The sequence below is a fragment of the Bos taurus genome, chromosome 7 (assembly GCF_002263795.3).
Source record: "Bos taurus isolate L1 Dominette 01449 registration number 42190680 breed Hereford chromosome 7, ARS-UCD2.0, whole genome shotgun sequence".
NCBI classification, from domain to species: domain Eukaryota; kingdom Metazoa; phylum Chordata; class Mammalia; order Artiodactyla; family Bovidae; genus Bos; species Bos taurus.
Genome location: NC_037334.1, coordinates 16,989,865 through 17,005,054, shown reverse-complemented (window position 1 = coordinate 17,005,054; position 15,190 = coordinate 16,989,865).

Below are 15,190 nucleotides of genomic sequence, written 5' to 3'. Positions count from 1 at the left end.
GCTTCATCATCGCAGATGTGTTGGTGGGATTTTCGTTTTCTTTTTTAAATTTGGGTGTGCTGGGTCTTAGTTGAGGCATGCAGGGTCTTTAGTTCCCTGACCAGGGATCAAACCTAGGTCCCCTTCACTGCGAGCTCGGAGTCGCAGCCACTGGACCACCAAGGAAGTCCCTTTGCCTGATTCTTAAACATCCCTCATCCCACTCCTTGAAACTTAGTGCCCTGGTGGCAGGGCCCAGATCTGTCTTGCTCAGTCTCCAGCTGGGGCCTGTCTCCCTAATGCCCACTCACCCTCAGGGTCTTCAGAGTCTTGAGTATTTGCCTGTACTGAAGCAGGAAACTCAGAAGGGAAGAGGGGCTGCATGGAAGAATGTTCTTCCATGTTCAGTCTCCCTCTCCTGCATTCATTAATTCAAAAAAAGGGCCCTCTGCTCTACTACATGGAGTCCCCAGGGTGGTGGAAGGACCCCACCATCTGAGCCTGGGGTAGGGGCACAGTTGGGACAGAGGAAGAATTGAATTGAGGCCATGATGCGGACCACGTTCATGATTTGGGCTGCTACTGTTTAGCTGCTCAGTCTTGTCCGACTCTTTGGGACGCCATGGACCACAGCCTGCCAGGCTCTTCTGTCCATGGGATTTCTCGGCAAAAATACTGGAGTGGGTTACCATTTCCTTCTCCAGGCTTAGCACTTATTTGACAAACTTTTACTGAAGTCCTCCCCCTCCAGCCCCACCAACTTCCCTATACCTTGTACAAAAATTGAGGCTGGCATAGAAAACCTGCCTGCCAGGAAAAACCCAGGGCACATTGGCTCAGACAGAGAGAGCACAGGCAAGAAGAACAGAGTTGACTCAGCGGGGCTCTGGAATCTGAAACTCCCCGCCCCGGGGCTGACGTGCAGGTCACCACTCATACACTTGGCTGAGCCAGACCAGGATGGCAGATCCCGGCAGCTGTGACAGGCAGATGGGAAGGGCGGGGAACAAAACCTTGGCAAGGAGTACATCTAGACAGCCACCATCTGCCCAGGCAGCCAGCTGGTTCAGCTGCCAGGCCTCAGCCTCTTTCTGAGTGAGGGTCACTGGTCTCCCAGAATGGGCTCTTCTCTCTGGCTTCTTCTTCTTTTGTCAAAGATATATTTATTTATTTAATTTTTGGCTGTGCTGGGTCTTTGTGGGCCTTTTTCAGTTGCAGTGCGCAGGCTTCTCATTGCAGTGGTTTCTCTTGTTGGAGAGCACGGGCTGCAGTAGTTGTGGCACACGGACTTAGTTGCTCCTCGGCATATGGGATCTTCCCGGACCAGGGATGGAACCCGGGTCCCCTGCATTAGCAGGTGGATTCCGTACCACTGAGCCACAAGGGAAGCCCACCTCCCTAGCTTCTTGAACTGAGAAAAATGATCAATTACTTTTCCAACCTGATGGCCATTTCCTGATCCACTTCTCAGGGGCTTCTATCTCTGTGCTGTGTTTCAGAGGGCACAGAATACACCCAAGCCTCTTAGAAACTCCTGTAGTGAACAAGCTACAAAAGAGTTTCTCCAGGAGCCTGGAACTGACCCTAGACTATATCCTAAAAACTGCTCTGTGGAATATGCCTTTGTTCCAGCAATAATTTATCACCATGATGAATTGTTTCTTTGGCACCTGTTTTGCTCTGGCTGGGGCTTCCCTCATTCAAATGGTAAAGAATCTATCTGCAATGCAAGAGACCAGGTTCTATCCCTGGGTGGGGAAGATCCCCCGGAGAAGGGAATGGCTATCCACTCTAGCACTCTTGCCTGGAGAATCCCACAGATTCTATATAGTCCATGAGATCACAAAGAGTCAGACACCACTGAGCATGCACCATGAGGATCTTTTTAAAAAGGCAATTTCGAGGCTTCCTTGGTGGCCCAGTGGTTAAGATTCCGCCTTGCAATGCAAGAGACAGTGGTCTGATCCCTGGTCTGGGAAGATTCCACATACCATGGGGCAACTGACCCTTGTGCCACAACTACTAAGCCTGTGCACCCTGGAGAGAATGAGAAGCTCTCGCTTGCCACAGCTAGGAAAAGCCCACGTGGAGCAACAAAGAACCAGCGCAGCCAAAAATAAAGAAAGAAATAAACTGAAGCCACTGAGCAGCAGCAGCAAATCAGTTCCGTTCAGTCGCTCAGTTGTGTACGACTCTGCGACCCCATGGACTGCAGCATGCCAGGCTTCTCTGTCCTTCACCATCTCCCAGAGCTTGCTCAAACTCATGTCCATCGAGTCGGTGATGCCATCCAACCATCTCACTCTCTGTCGTCCCCTTCTCCTCCTGCCTTTAATCTTTCCCAGAATCAGAGTCTTTTCAAATAAGTCAGTTCTTTGCATCAGGTGGCCAAAGTATTGGAGCTTCAGCTTTAGCATCAGTCCTTCCAATGAATATTCAGGACTGATTTCCTTTTGGATTGACTGGTTTGATCTCCTTGCAGTCCAAGAGACTCTCAAGAGTCTTCTCCAACACCACAGTTCAAAAGCACCAATTCTTCAGTGCTCAGCTTTCTTTATGGTCCAACTCTTATATCCATACATGACTACTGGAAAACCATAGCTTTGACTAAACAAACCTTTGTCAGCAAAGTAATGTCTCTACTTTTTAATATGCTGTCTAGGTTGGTCATAGCTTTTCTTCCAAGGAGTAAGCGTCTTTTAATTTCATTCCTGTAGTCACCATCTGCAGTGATTTTGGAGCCCAAGAAAGTAAAGTCTGTCCCTGTTTCCATTGTTTCCAGGTCTATTTGCCATAAAGTGATGGGACCAGATGCCATGTTCATTGTTTTTTGAATGTTGAATTTTAAACCAGCTTTTTCACTCTCCTCTTTCACTTTTATCAAAAGGCTCTGTAGTTCCTCTTCGCTTTCTGCTGTAAAGGTGGTGTCATCTGCACATCTGAGCTTATTGATATTCCTCCCAGCAATCTTGATTCCAGCTTGTGCTTCATCCCTCCCAGCATCTCGCATGATGTACTCCGCATATAAGTTAAATAAGCAGGGTGACAATATACAGCCTCGAAGTACTCCTTTCCCAATTTCAAACCAGTCTGTTGTTCCATGTCCAGTTCTAACAGTTGGTTCTTGACCTGCATATAATTTTCTCAGGAGGCAGGTAAGGTGGTCTGGTATTCCCATCTCTTTAAGAATTTTTCAGTTTGTTGTGATCCACACAGTGTATAAAATACACACAGAGGAAAAAAAAAAAGATAATCATGCAATTTTTTTTTCCTGAACCACTTCAGGATATGTTGCAGACTTGATTCTGCTGCAGACCTGATTAGTGCTTTTACTAAGAACAAGGACATTCACTTATGTAACTGCAGCACAGATAGCAACTTGAGGAAGTTTGACCCTGACATAATGCTATTATCTAATCCATGGTCCAGATTCCAGTTTCATCAACTGTGCCCTTTACAGCAATGTTTTATCTCTGGCGTTCCATCCAGGATCACATGGTGAATTTCCTTGTTGTGTTTCCTTAAGTATTAGTCACCTCTGTCGTGTCTGACTTTGCGACCCCATGGACTGTAACGAGCTTCCCTGGTGGCTCAGACGGTAAAGAACCCGCCTCAGTGCAGGAGACCCTGGGTTCGATCCCTGGGTTGGGAAGATACCTTGGAGGAGGGCATGACAACCCTTTCCGTTATTCTTGCCTGGAGAATCCCCATGGTCAGAGAAGCCTGGCAGGCTACAGTCCATGGGGTCGCAAAGAGTCGGACACGAGTGAGCGACTATGCACAACACAGGACTGTAGCCCTCCAGGCTCCTCTGTCCATGGGATTCTCCAGGCTAGAATACTGGAGTGGGTAGCCATTCCCTTCTCCAGGGGATCTCCAGGGATTGAACCCGAGCCTCCTGCATTGCAGATGATGTCTTTACCATCTGAGCCACCAGGGAAGCCCCAAGAATACTGGAGTCGGTAGCCATTTCCTTCTCCAAAGGATCTTTGCAACCCAGGGATTGAACCAAGGTCTCTTGCACTGCAGGTGGATTCTTTACCATCTGAACCACCAAGGAAGCCCAAAGTAGGATCTTGCTGTTTATCCATCCTATATATAACAGCTTGCATCTGCCCAGTCCACCCCTCTCCCACATCGCTCCCCCTTGACAACCACAAGTCTGTTCTCTTTGCTCTATATTTAACCACTTAACTTTTTTTTGTGACGCAGCAGGTGGGATCTTAGTTTCCCGACCAGGGATCGAACCCAGGCCACCTGAATGGGAAGCTTGGAGTCTTAACCACTGGCCTGCTAGGCAACCCCTAACCACTTGACTTTAGTATTGGGTGATTGATGCTGTAATGGGAAGCACAGAAGGTGGCAGAGAAGGGGCCACCCCCAGCAGGAAAGGCTTTTGGTTGGGGGGCAGGGGGCAGCTGAGACTGAGGAGTCATAAGATTATCCAGACGAAAAGTGTCTGGAGTGAGTGACCCAGACTGGGGAAGACAGTGAATAATGCACTGTAGCCTGGGATGTGTGTCTGTTTTTTCCTGGACCAGGTCAGAGGGACATTGGGACTCTGTGTGTAGACATCCTAAAAGAAGCTGCAGGGTCTCTGTCCAGGAACGGCCCCCTCACCACCTTTCCTGTCAGAATCTAGTCACATCCAGGTCACCAGGGAAAGTCAGCTTTAGGGCAGGAGGCTCAGACCAAAAAGGATGACTCAGATTCTGGGCTGAGCCTCCACAAAGAAATGGCGTGGACTCTGCCCAAGTCATTCTTCCCACCTCCTCTAGCCTCCCACCCAGTCCTGTTAGCCAAGGTGCTTGCGTGCGTGTAAACCTACAACCTTTGGACCCCAGGGCAAACAGCCCTGAACTCCCTCAGGAAAGAATAAGTGCAACAGGGCACGTTAACTTAGCATTCACCTTGATCCCATTAGGCACATGCATAGTCCAGTCTTCTGTCACTCTCAAATCAGCCCTGAAAATGAAAGTGTTCCTTTCTCTTTTGGGCTGACCGGAAAGTTGTGAGGTTCTGAAATGTTCACATACTTGACTGAAGACAGCTTGGAAAGGCCAAGATTTGAAACTTGTTCTCTCAAGTTCCTAACTAATGAATCTTAATTTTTTAAAAAATCTTGCCTGTTTTTGTAAGTTACGGCTTTCCCTGGTAGCTCAGCTGGTGAAGAACCTGCCTCCAATGCTGGAGGCCCCAGTTTGATCCCTGGGCTGGGAAGATCCCCTGGAGAAGGGAAAGGCTACTCACTCCAGTATCCTGGTCTGGAGAATTCCATGGACTGTATAGTCCACGGGGTCCAAAAGAGTTGGACATGACTTTCACTTTCACTTTGTAAATTACAGTTTTGAATGGGTGAGGCATTAGCATTGTGCCAAGCCCCACAAGTCTAAAAACCATAGCCAGAAGGACTTCTTTGGTGGCCCAGTGGCTAAGACTCCGTGGTCCCAATGCAGGGGGCCGGGGTTCCAGCCCGGGTCAGAGAACTAGACCCCGCATGCCGCAGCTAAGAGGCTGCAACTAAGAGCCCACATCATGCCTCAGCTAAAAGACCCCACCTACCACAACCATAATAAAAAGATCCTGAGTGTCACATGTCGCAAGTGAGGCCCAGTGCAGCCAAATAAATATTTTTAAAAATAAAAAATCAAAACCCATAGCTGGAAAAGTCTCCCTTTCCTTAATCATGTGTTCACCTGAAACTTTGTTCCAGAGTGTTTATTCAGGTTTATTCATAATCATTTTTGAAGTTCTTTGTGGGTCTAAACATATTTCTTTTCAAAACTTCAAAATTGTTATGGACTGAATGTTTGGATTCTCTTAAAATTCATATGTTGAGTGCAATGAGCGACAAAGATTTACTGTATAGCACAGGGAACTATAGTCAATAGTTATCTTGTAACAAACTATAATGAAAGATAATTTCAAAAATAATATGTGTATGTGTATAACTGAATCACCTTTCTGTGTACCCGAAACATTGTAAGTCAACTATACTTCAATAAAATATAAATATTAAAAAATTTAATTCATATATTGAAGCCCTAAACCCCCAATCTAATGGTAATTGGAGGTGGGGACTTTGGGAGGTGATTAGGTCATGATGGGGCTTCCCAGGTGGCTCAGTGGGTAAAAGAATTCTGCCTGCAGTTCAGGAGACACAGGCAGACATGGGTTCAATTCCTGGATGGGGAAGATCCCCTGGAGAAGGGCATGGCTACCCACTCCAATATTCTTGCCTGGAGAATTCCACGGACAGAGGAACCTGGAGGGCTACAGTCCATGGAGTCACAAAGAGTCAGATATGACTTAGCATAGCACAGCAATCTGTACATACTTCAGGTGCACGATCTAACCAACTTTGACCTATGTAAACACCTGTGACTCTATCAGCATAATAAAGGTAATAGAAATCTCTATCACAGCCCAAAGTTTCCTTGTCCCTCTTAGGAAGCTCCCACTGGCTCCTCCCATCTTCTCCAGATAACCACATCCTGCTTTCTGTCACTACAGATAAGTTTGCATTTCCTAGAATTTTATATAAATGGAATCACATAGAATAAACTCTTTTTTTTTTGGTCCACTTTTTTTTTTTTTCATTCAGCATGATTATTTTGAAAGTCATCCAGTACTCTTGCCTGGAAAATCCCATGGACAGAGGAGCCTGGTGGGCTGCAGTCCATGGGTTTGCTAAGAGTTGGACACTACTGAGCGACTTCACTTTCACTTTTCATTTTCGTGTATTGGAGAAGGAAATGGCAACCCACTCCAGTGTTCTTGCCTGGAGAATCCCAGGGACGGGGGAGCCTGGTGGACGGCTGTCTATGGGGTCGCACAGAATCGGACACGACTGAAGCGACTTAGCAGCAGCAACAGCATGTTGCAATGTGTATCAATAGTATGGTTATTTTTAATGTCTATATGGATAAACCAACAAATGAAATCCATTCATCTGTTGAAGAACATTTGAGTTGTTTCTGGTCTTCATTTATTAAAAATAAAAGCTTCTGGGACTCCCCTGGTGGTTCAGTGGTTCAGTGGTTTCATCTTCCAATGCAGATGGTGTGAGTTCAATCCCTGGTTGGGGAGCTAAGATCCCACATGCTTCATGGCCAAAAACCAAAACATAAAATAGAAATTGTAACAACTTATATTGTAAAATATTGTAACAAATCCAGTAGAGACTTTAAAAATTGCCCACAACAACAAAAATCTTTTTAAAAATACAGCTCCTATGGACAACTCACATACAACTTTCAAGAAGTTTTTTTTTAATTGAAGTATATTTTATTTACAATGTGTTAATTTCTGCTGAACAGCAAAGTGATTCAGGAATATATATATATATATTCTTCTTTATATTCTTTCCATTATGGTTTATCATAGAACACTGAATATAGTTCCTGTGCTGTGCAATAAGACCTTGTTCTTTATCCAGGCTATATATCATAGTTTGCATCTGCTAATCCCAAACTCCCAATCCTTTCTGCCCCCTCAAGTCTGTTCCCTATGTTTGTGATTCTGCTTCAGTTTTGTAGATAAGTTCATTTGGATCTAATTTTAGCTTCTACATATAAATGATATCATATAGTATTTGCCTCAGTTTCTGATCTGCTTCACTTAGTATGTGAATCCAATGTCAGGTACAAGTTTTTGATGGAATAGTGCTTTCATTACTCTCGGAGAAAAAAAATTTAATTAAAAATTTTAATTTCAATTTCCCTTGTACTCCTGTCCTTTAGCCATCCAGTTCCCCTTATACATATTCATAATCACTGGCAATAGTAAGTATATATATATTTATATCACCAAGTCACCTTTCTGTAACCTGAAACTAACACTACATTGTAAATCAACTATAATTCAATTTAAATAATAAAGACCAAAAAAAAATTCTTCTAGGTTTTAAGTCACAGAAAATCTTTATTGCAAGGTAAGATTTTCCTTTTCTACTCTGTTGCAGAACATTTATGGTTTTATTTTCATGCTTAGTTATTTGATGCAAATTACAACATCTTACAGCCCTGAAATTAAAACATGCTTGCTCCTTGAAAGGAAAGCTATGACAAACCTTAACAGCATATTCAAAAGCAGAAACATCACTTTGCCAACAGAGGTCCATATAGCCTAAGCTATGGTTTTTCCAGTGGTCATGTATGGATGTGAGAGTTGGACTATAAAGCTGAGTGCCGAAGAATTGATGCTTTCGAATTGTGTTGCTGGAGAAGACTCTTGAGAGTCCCTTGGACAGCAAGGAGATCAGACCAGTCAATCCTAAAGGAAATCAGTCCTGAATATTCATTGGAAGGATTGATGCTGAAGCTCTAGTACTTTGGCCACCTAAAGCAAAGAGCTAACTCACTGGAAAAGACCCTGATGCTAGGAAAGATTGAAGGCAGGAGAAGAAGGGGGTGACAGAGGATGAGATGGTTGGATGGCATCATCAACTCAATGGACTTGAGTTTGAGCAAACTCCAGGAGATGGTGAAGAACAGAGGAGCCTGGCATACTGCAGTCCATGGGGTCACAAAGAGTCAGACATAACTTGACAGCAACTGAACAACAATATCTTAATGAATCAATTACATCACTTCCCTAACCAGTGATTTATTGTAAGTGACTGGCTCACAGTCTGGAAACAACCTAAGTGTTCCAGCACGAGAGTATGGCTATCCAGTGTAACGCGCCAAACCCACTTTCAAATTGCAAATTATTTCAAGGAAGTACTTAGTGACCTCTGAGAAATATAGGCTGTGTTAAGTAAGAAATTCAGTGTGTCCAATAACATTCCAATGTTTCTTTCTTTTTTTAAAAGTTAAAGTACAGCTAATTTACAATGTTATGTTACTTTAAAGTGTACAGCAAAGTGATTCAGTTCCAATGTTTCTTTTTAAACATGTTTATGAGAAAAGAGGCTGGTGAGAAACACAGAAATGGATTAACAACCTCAGGCAGGATGTCTGTGGGCCTGTTCATTTATTCATGAAGATATTTGTTCATGTTCGGATTACAAAAGGAGGCAGTTTTGCATCTCTGCTTGACAGTGCCCATCACCACTGATGAAGTAACCTTGCTGAAAAATCAAACTTGAATCTAAAAAAAAATCTCTAGAATGTCCAAAATCCAAAATAGTAGCAATGAGTCACCTGTGGCTGTCAGACACTTGAAAGGTGGCCATTCCAAGTTGTCATGTGATGTGTTCTAAGTATAAACAACACATCACATTAGGAAGACTTGGTTAAAAAAAAAAAAAGTAAAATATCTAAGTTTTTTATATGTATTGCATGTTGAAATCATCAAATTTTGGGTGTGTTAGATTGAAATTAATGATTAAACTAAAGAAAGAAAATAAAGAGAAAGACAAATACCATATAATTTCATTTATATGTAGAATCTAAAATATGACACAGCTTATCTATGAAACAGAAATAGATTCACAGACATAGAGACAGACCTGTGGTTGCCAAAGGGGAGGGGTGGGCGAGGGATGGATTGGGAGTTTGGGATTAGTGGATACAAACTCTCATATACAGGTTGGGTAAACAACATGTTACTGCATAGCACAAAGAACTGTATTCAATATCCTATGATAAACCACAATGGAAAAGAATATGAAAAAGGATATATATGTATGCATAACTGAATCACTTTGCTGTAGAGTAGGAATTAACACATCATAAATCAGTTATATTTCAATACAATTAATTATTAAAAATGAATAAAACTGGGACTTCTCCGGTGGTGTAGCAGATGGGAATCTGCCTGCAGTGCAGGGGACACGGGTTTGATCCCTGGCCCTGGAAGATCCCACATGGCGCTGAGCCACGAAGCCTGCTGGCCGCAACTACTGAGCCCATGTGCTACAGCTGCTGAAGTCAGAGTGCCTGGAGCCTGTGCTCCGAAACTAGCCACTGCAATGAGAAGCCTGAGCTCTGTGATGGAGAGAGAAACTAGAGAAAGCCCAGGCAAAAGAAAGGAAGACCCAGTACAGCCGAAATAAATAAATAGTTACAAATGACTAAAACAAATTTTGTCTTCTTTAATTTACTTTTTAGAGTGGCTACTAGAAAAATTTAAATTAAACTTGTGATTCGTATTTGTGGCTCACCTTATATTTTTATTACACAGCATTGGTCTAGATCTAGACCTAGATCCAGCTGCCAATGTTTACAAAATACAGAAGACAGGGGAACATCTTAAAGGACACCAAAGGGGTGGGGTCAGCCCAATCCAAACTGTGAGAGATATTAGTGGACAAATCTTTTTTTCTTTTTAAGCAAAAAACTAAAAACAACAAAAAGATGGTGAGACAATTTTTAGTTTCAGTCAAGGTACACTTCAACAGTCTGTAAACCAAGAACTTCTAGATGTTCAAGCTGGATTTAAAAAAGGTAGATGAACCACAGATCAAATTGTCAACATCCATTGGATCAGAGAAAAAGCAGAGAGTTCCAGAAAAACATCTACTTCTGCTTTATTGACTACGCTAAAGCCATTGACTATGTGAATTACAACGAACTGGAACATTCTTAAAGAGATGGGAATACCAGACCACCTTACCTGCCTCCTGAGAAATCTGTATTCAGGTCAAAAAGCAACAGTTAGAAGTAGACATGAACTGTTTATAATAGCCAGGACATGGAAGCAACCTAGATGTCCATCAGCGGATGAAGGGATAAGAAAGCTGTGGTACATGTACACAATGGAATATTTCTCAGCCATTAAAAAGAATACATATGAATCAGTTCTAATGAGGTGGATGAAACTGGAGCCTATTATACAGAGTGAAGTAAGCCAGAAAGAAAAACACCAATACAGTATACTAACGCATATATATGGAATTTAGAAAGATGGTAACGATAACCCTGTATGCAAGACAGCAAAAGAGACACAGATGTATAGAACAGTCTGTTGGACTCTGTGGGAGAGGGAGAGGGTGGGATGATTTGGGAGAATGTCATTGAAACATGTATATTATCATATGTGAAACGAATCGCCAGTCCAGGTTCAATGCATGATACAGGATGCTTGGGGCTGGTGCACTGGGATGACCCAGAGGGATGGTGGGGAGGTAGTTGGGAGGGGGGTTCAGGATGGGGAACATGTATATACCCATGGCGGATTCATGTTGATGTATGGCAAAACCACTACCATATTGTAAAGTAAAAAAAAAAAAAGAAGTGGACATGGAACAATGAACTGCCTCCAAACTGGGAAAGGGGTGCGTCAAGGAATTTCTAGTTTAAAAGAGATTCAATGGCAATTTTAAAAAATACTTATTTATTTGGCTGCACCAAGTCTTAGTTGAGGTATACAGGAGCTTTTGCTGTGGCATGTGGGATCTAGTTCCCTGAATAGAGATCAAACCCTTACCCCCTGCACTAGGAGCACAGAGTCTTAACCACTGAACCACCAGGAAAGTCCCCAAAAGAGATTTAAAAACATTTCAACCAAAGGTAACGTATGGATATTTGAGAAACTTGATTCAAACTATCTCTAAAATAATAAAACAAAGGATAACAACAAATCATAAAATTTATGGACATTAAATTACTGGACATTGGATGATGTAGAAATTTAAAAGTGTGATAATGTTATATGGGTATTTTTATTTTTTAATTAAATCTAATTTAAAAAATTTATTTGTATGCACTGGGTCTTAGTTGTGGCATGTGTGATCTAGCTCCCTGACCAGGGATGAAACCCAGTATTGGGAGCACAGAGTCTTAGCCATGGGACCACCAGGGAAGTCCCAACATATGGGTAGTATTTTTTTTAAAGAAATGTCCTAAAAAAGTGATTTGTGTCTCCTAGAATGCATACTCAAATATCTACTGATAATGAAATGGCCGGGATTTGCTTCAAAATAATCCAACTGGGAGGAAGTGGGAACCCAGGTGGGAGATGAAACAAAATAGACTTGATAACTGGTGTTCAGATTATACAATCTTTTTTTTTCATTTTGGGAAAATATGTTGTTGTTCTTCAGTCGCCCAGTCGTGTCCGACTCTTTGGGACCCCATGGACTGCAGCATGCCAGACTTCCCTGTCCTTCACCATCTCCCGGAGTTTGCCCAAGTTCATGTTTATTGTATCAGTGATGCCATCCAGCCATCTCATCCTCTGATGCCCTCTTCTTCTGCCCCTGATCTTTCCCAGCATCAGGGGCTTTTCCAATGAGTTGTCTGTTCGAGTCAGATGACCAAAATACTGGAGCTTCAGCTTTGGCATCAGTTCTTCCAGTGAATATTCAGGGTTGATTTCCCTAAAGATTGACTGGTTTGATCTCCTTGATGTCCAAGGGACTTTCAGGAGTCTTCTCCAGCACCACAGTTCAAAGACATCAATTCTTTGTTGTTCTGCCTTCTTTATGTTCCAGTTCTCACAACCATTCTTGACCACTGGGAAGACCAGCAGGAAAAGATACATCATGCAAAATTTACCATCTTTACCCCTTTTAGGTGTACAGTTGAGTAGCATCTCCCTACTTCTTGGTTCACAACGCTCAAAGTTAAAAGGTGAAAATAAAATTTTTGAATACGTAAAAGATTCAAGTAAAAATATGTTGGTGGATTCAATATTGGTGGGCTGGTGCACCAAGTTTTATTTCTCTCTTTAGCTTTTTAATTTTCTATGATAAACAGGCTAATTAAAATTTTTTGTAACAGAAAAAGCTAGATATGACTTTTTGTTTCTTTTTTTCTGAAGAAAAATTGCTTCCCAAGTAATACCTGGACCAGCCTCGCACCCTGGGATTTGGCTAGGGAGAAGCGCCCCTGGTGGCGAATCAGAGAGCAGCCCCCGGGAGGAAAGGACAGTGTTCCCGGCTGCTGAGTCCCCCCTGTCCTGTGCGAGACTCTTGAAGTCTGAGAGGTCCCCTGGGGGTGTCCTCGAGGTTTTGTCCTGGAAGATAAGCGATTCAAAGGAGGAGTCAAAGGGAGCTGTGGACGTGATGAGCGGCAACTTTCCTCTTCCTCCCCGCCCCCCACTTCCTCTTCTCGTTAGACCATCTCATTTACTTAACAGCAATTCATCTATTCGTCAATGAATTGAGCACCTACTGTGTGCCTGGCCCCGTTCCAAGCACTGGGGACAAATGTGTTTTGCCTGGCACAGTGTCTGTGAGAAAGACACAGTAAACAGAGAAAATGTATAGCATGTTACATGGTGATAAGTATTAAGAAGAAAAATAAATTGAAGAAAGGAGATATGGAATGAGGGGAGGATGGAAATCTTATTTATTTATTTTAAAAAGCTTTGCCATGCCACGTGGCAGGTGGGATCCTAGTTCCCCAACCAGGGATCAAACAGGATTGCTGTTGTCATTCAGTTGCTCAGTCGTGTCCGATTTTTTGCGACCCCATGGACTGCAGCATGCATAGGACAGGCTTCTCTGTCCTTCACTATCTCCCAGAGTTTGCTCAAACTCAAGTCCATTGAGTTGGTGATGCCATCCAACCATCTCATCCTCTGTCGTCCCCTTCTCCTCCTTCCTTCAATCTTTCCCAGCATTAGAGTCTTTTCCAGTCAGTCGGCTCTTCGCATCAGGTGGCCAAAATATTGGAGCTTCAGCTTCAGCATCAGTCCTTCTAATGAATATTCAGGGTTGATTTCCTTTAGGATTGACTTGTTTGATCTCATTGCAGTAGAAGAGACTCTCAAGAGTCTTCTCCAGCACCACAGTTCTTAAGCATCAATTCTGCGGTGCTCAAACTACTGAACAGCCAAAGAAGTCCCCTGGCTATTTGAAATAGAGTAGTCTGGACCTGGCTGCAGCCATGAAATTAAAAGGTGCTTGCTTCTTGGAAGAAAAGCTATGACAAACCTAGACAGCATATTAAAAAGCAGAAACATTACTTTTCTGACAAAAGTGCATATAGTCAAAGCTATAGTTTTCCCAGTGGTCTTATATGGATGTGAGATTTGGACCATAAAGAAGGCTGAGCGCCAAAAAATTGATGTGACTGAGCCACAACAACAAGTCTGGACCCGAATCATGGAGAAGAGGCTGTGTGAGTAGTGAGGCAAAGGAGGTGAAGAAGTAAGTCAGGCAGATATCTGGGGGAAGGACATTCTAGGAAGAAGGAATAGCCAGTGCAAAGAGCCTGAGGTTTCTGATGTGTTTGAGGAACACTATTCATGCATTGGAGGAGGAAATGGCAACCCACTCCAGTGTTCTTGCCTGGAGAATCCCATGGACAGAGGAGCCTGGTGGGCTGCTGTCTATGGGGTCACACAGAGTCGGACAAGACTGAAGTGACTTAGCAGCAGCAGCAGCAACAAGAAGTTCCTGCAGGGCGAAACAGGGGTGGGGGGGGGAGGGGAGAGAGACAGACTGAGAAAAGAATAATACCCAAACATGGCAACAGATTACCATTTGAGGAATCTGGTTAAGGAACACATACACACAGGTGAGTATATATGTTACCAAAAGAGTGTGTGTGGGGTCTGACTGCTCGCTGCCCAAAAGCCAATTACCAGGCCAGGCTGGTGGAAAGGAAAGTTTGCTTTATTTCAGATGCTAGCAACTGGGGGTGGGGGACATGCAGATGTCTGTCCAAAGGCCCACTCCCGCAACACCAGCAACTGGTGGGGCAAGGGCTTTTATAGACAGAAGGAGGAGGCCACATGCAGAAACAGAACAGTCATTCCTGACAGTCATCTTCAAATTGATCATCGGTGGTCTGACCTGTGTCATCTTGGTTGTTTTGGGTACAGTTAATCTTCAGTTCCAGGGTCTGTTTGTGCCCATTTCTTTGAGGCCAGTTATCAAGCTTGTGGCAGCTTATGGCATGAGTACAGTCTGGTCATCATGTAGCTAACTTCTCCACCTGGGGTTTTAGCATCTGTAAGACAGCTCAGTGGGTGTGGCTCAGAAGATTATCTACAGCCCTTGTGAAAGAACTAAAGGTCCTTGACTCTGTTTCACATTATTATGATTTTACCTCCTTTGACTGTTTTCTTTTGTTTCTGCATTTCACTGATTAAACTTATTCTTTGACTAAAGTTTTCCACAGACTAAAAAGGCAGGCAGAGGACATGAGGTGGTGGGGCTGGGGGGGCAAGGACCATAGAGTCGTCCTGCTCTGTTTCATATAGACAGGTATAGACATAGATACACATGTTTTTCTGAACCTTTTGCAAACCAGCCATAGACATGACTCCCCCTTATTCCTAAATACTTCAATTTATATTTCCCGAGAAAAATGAC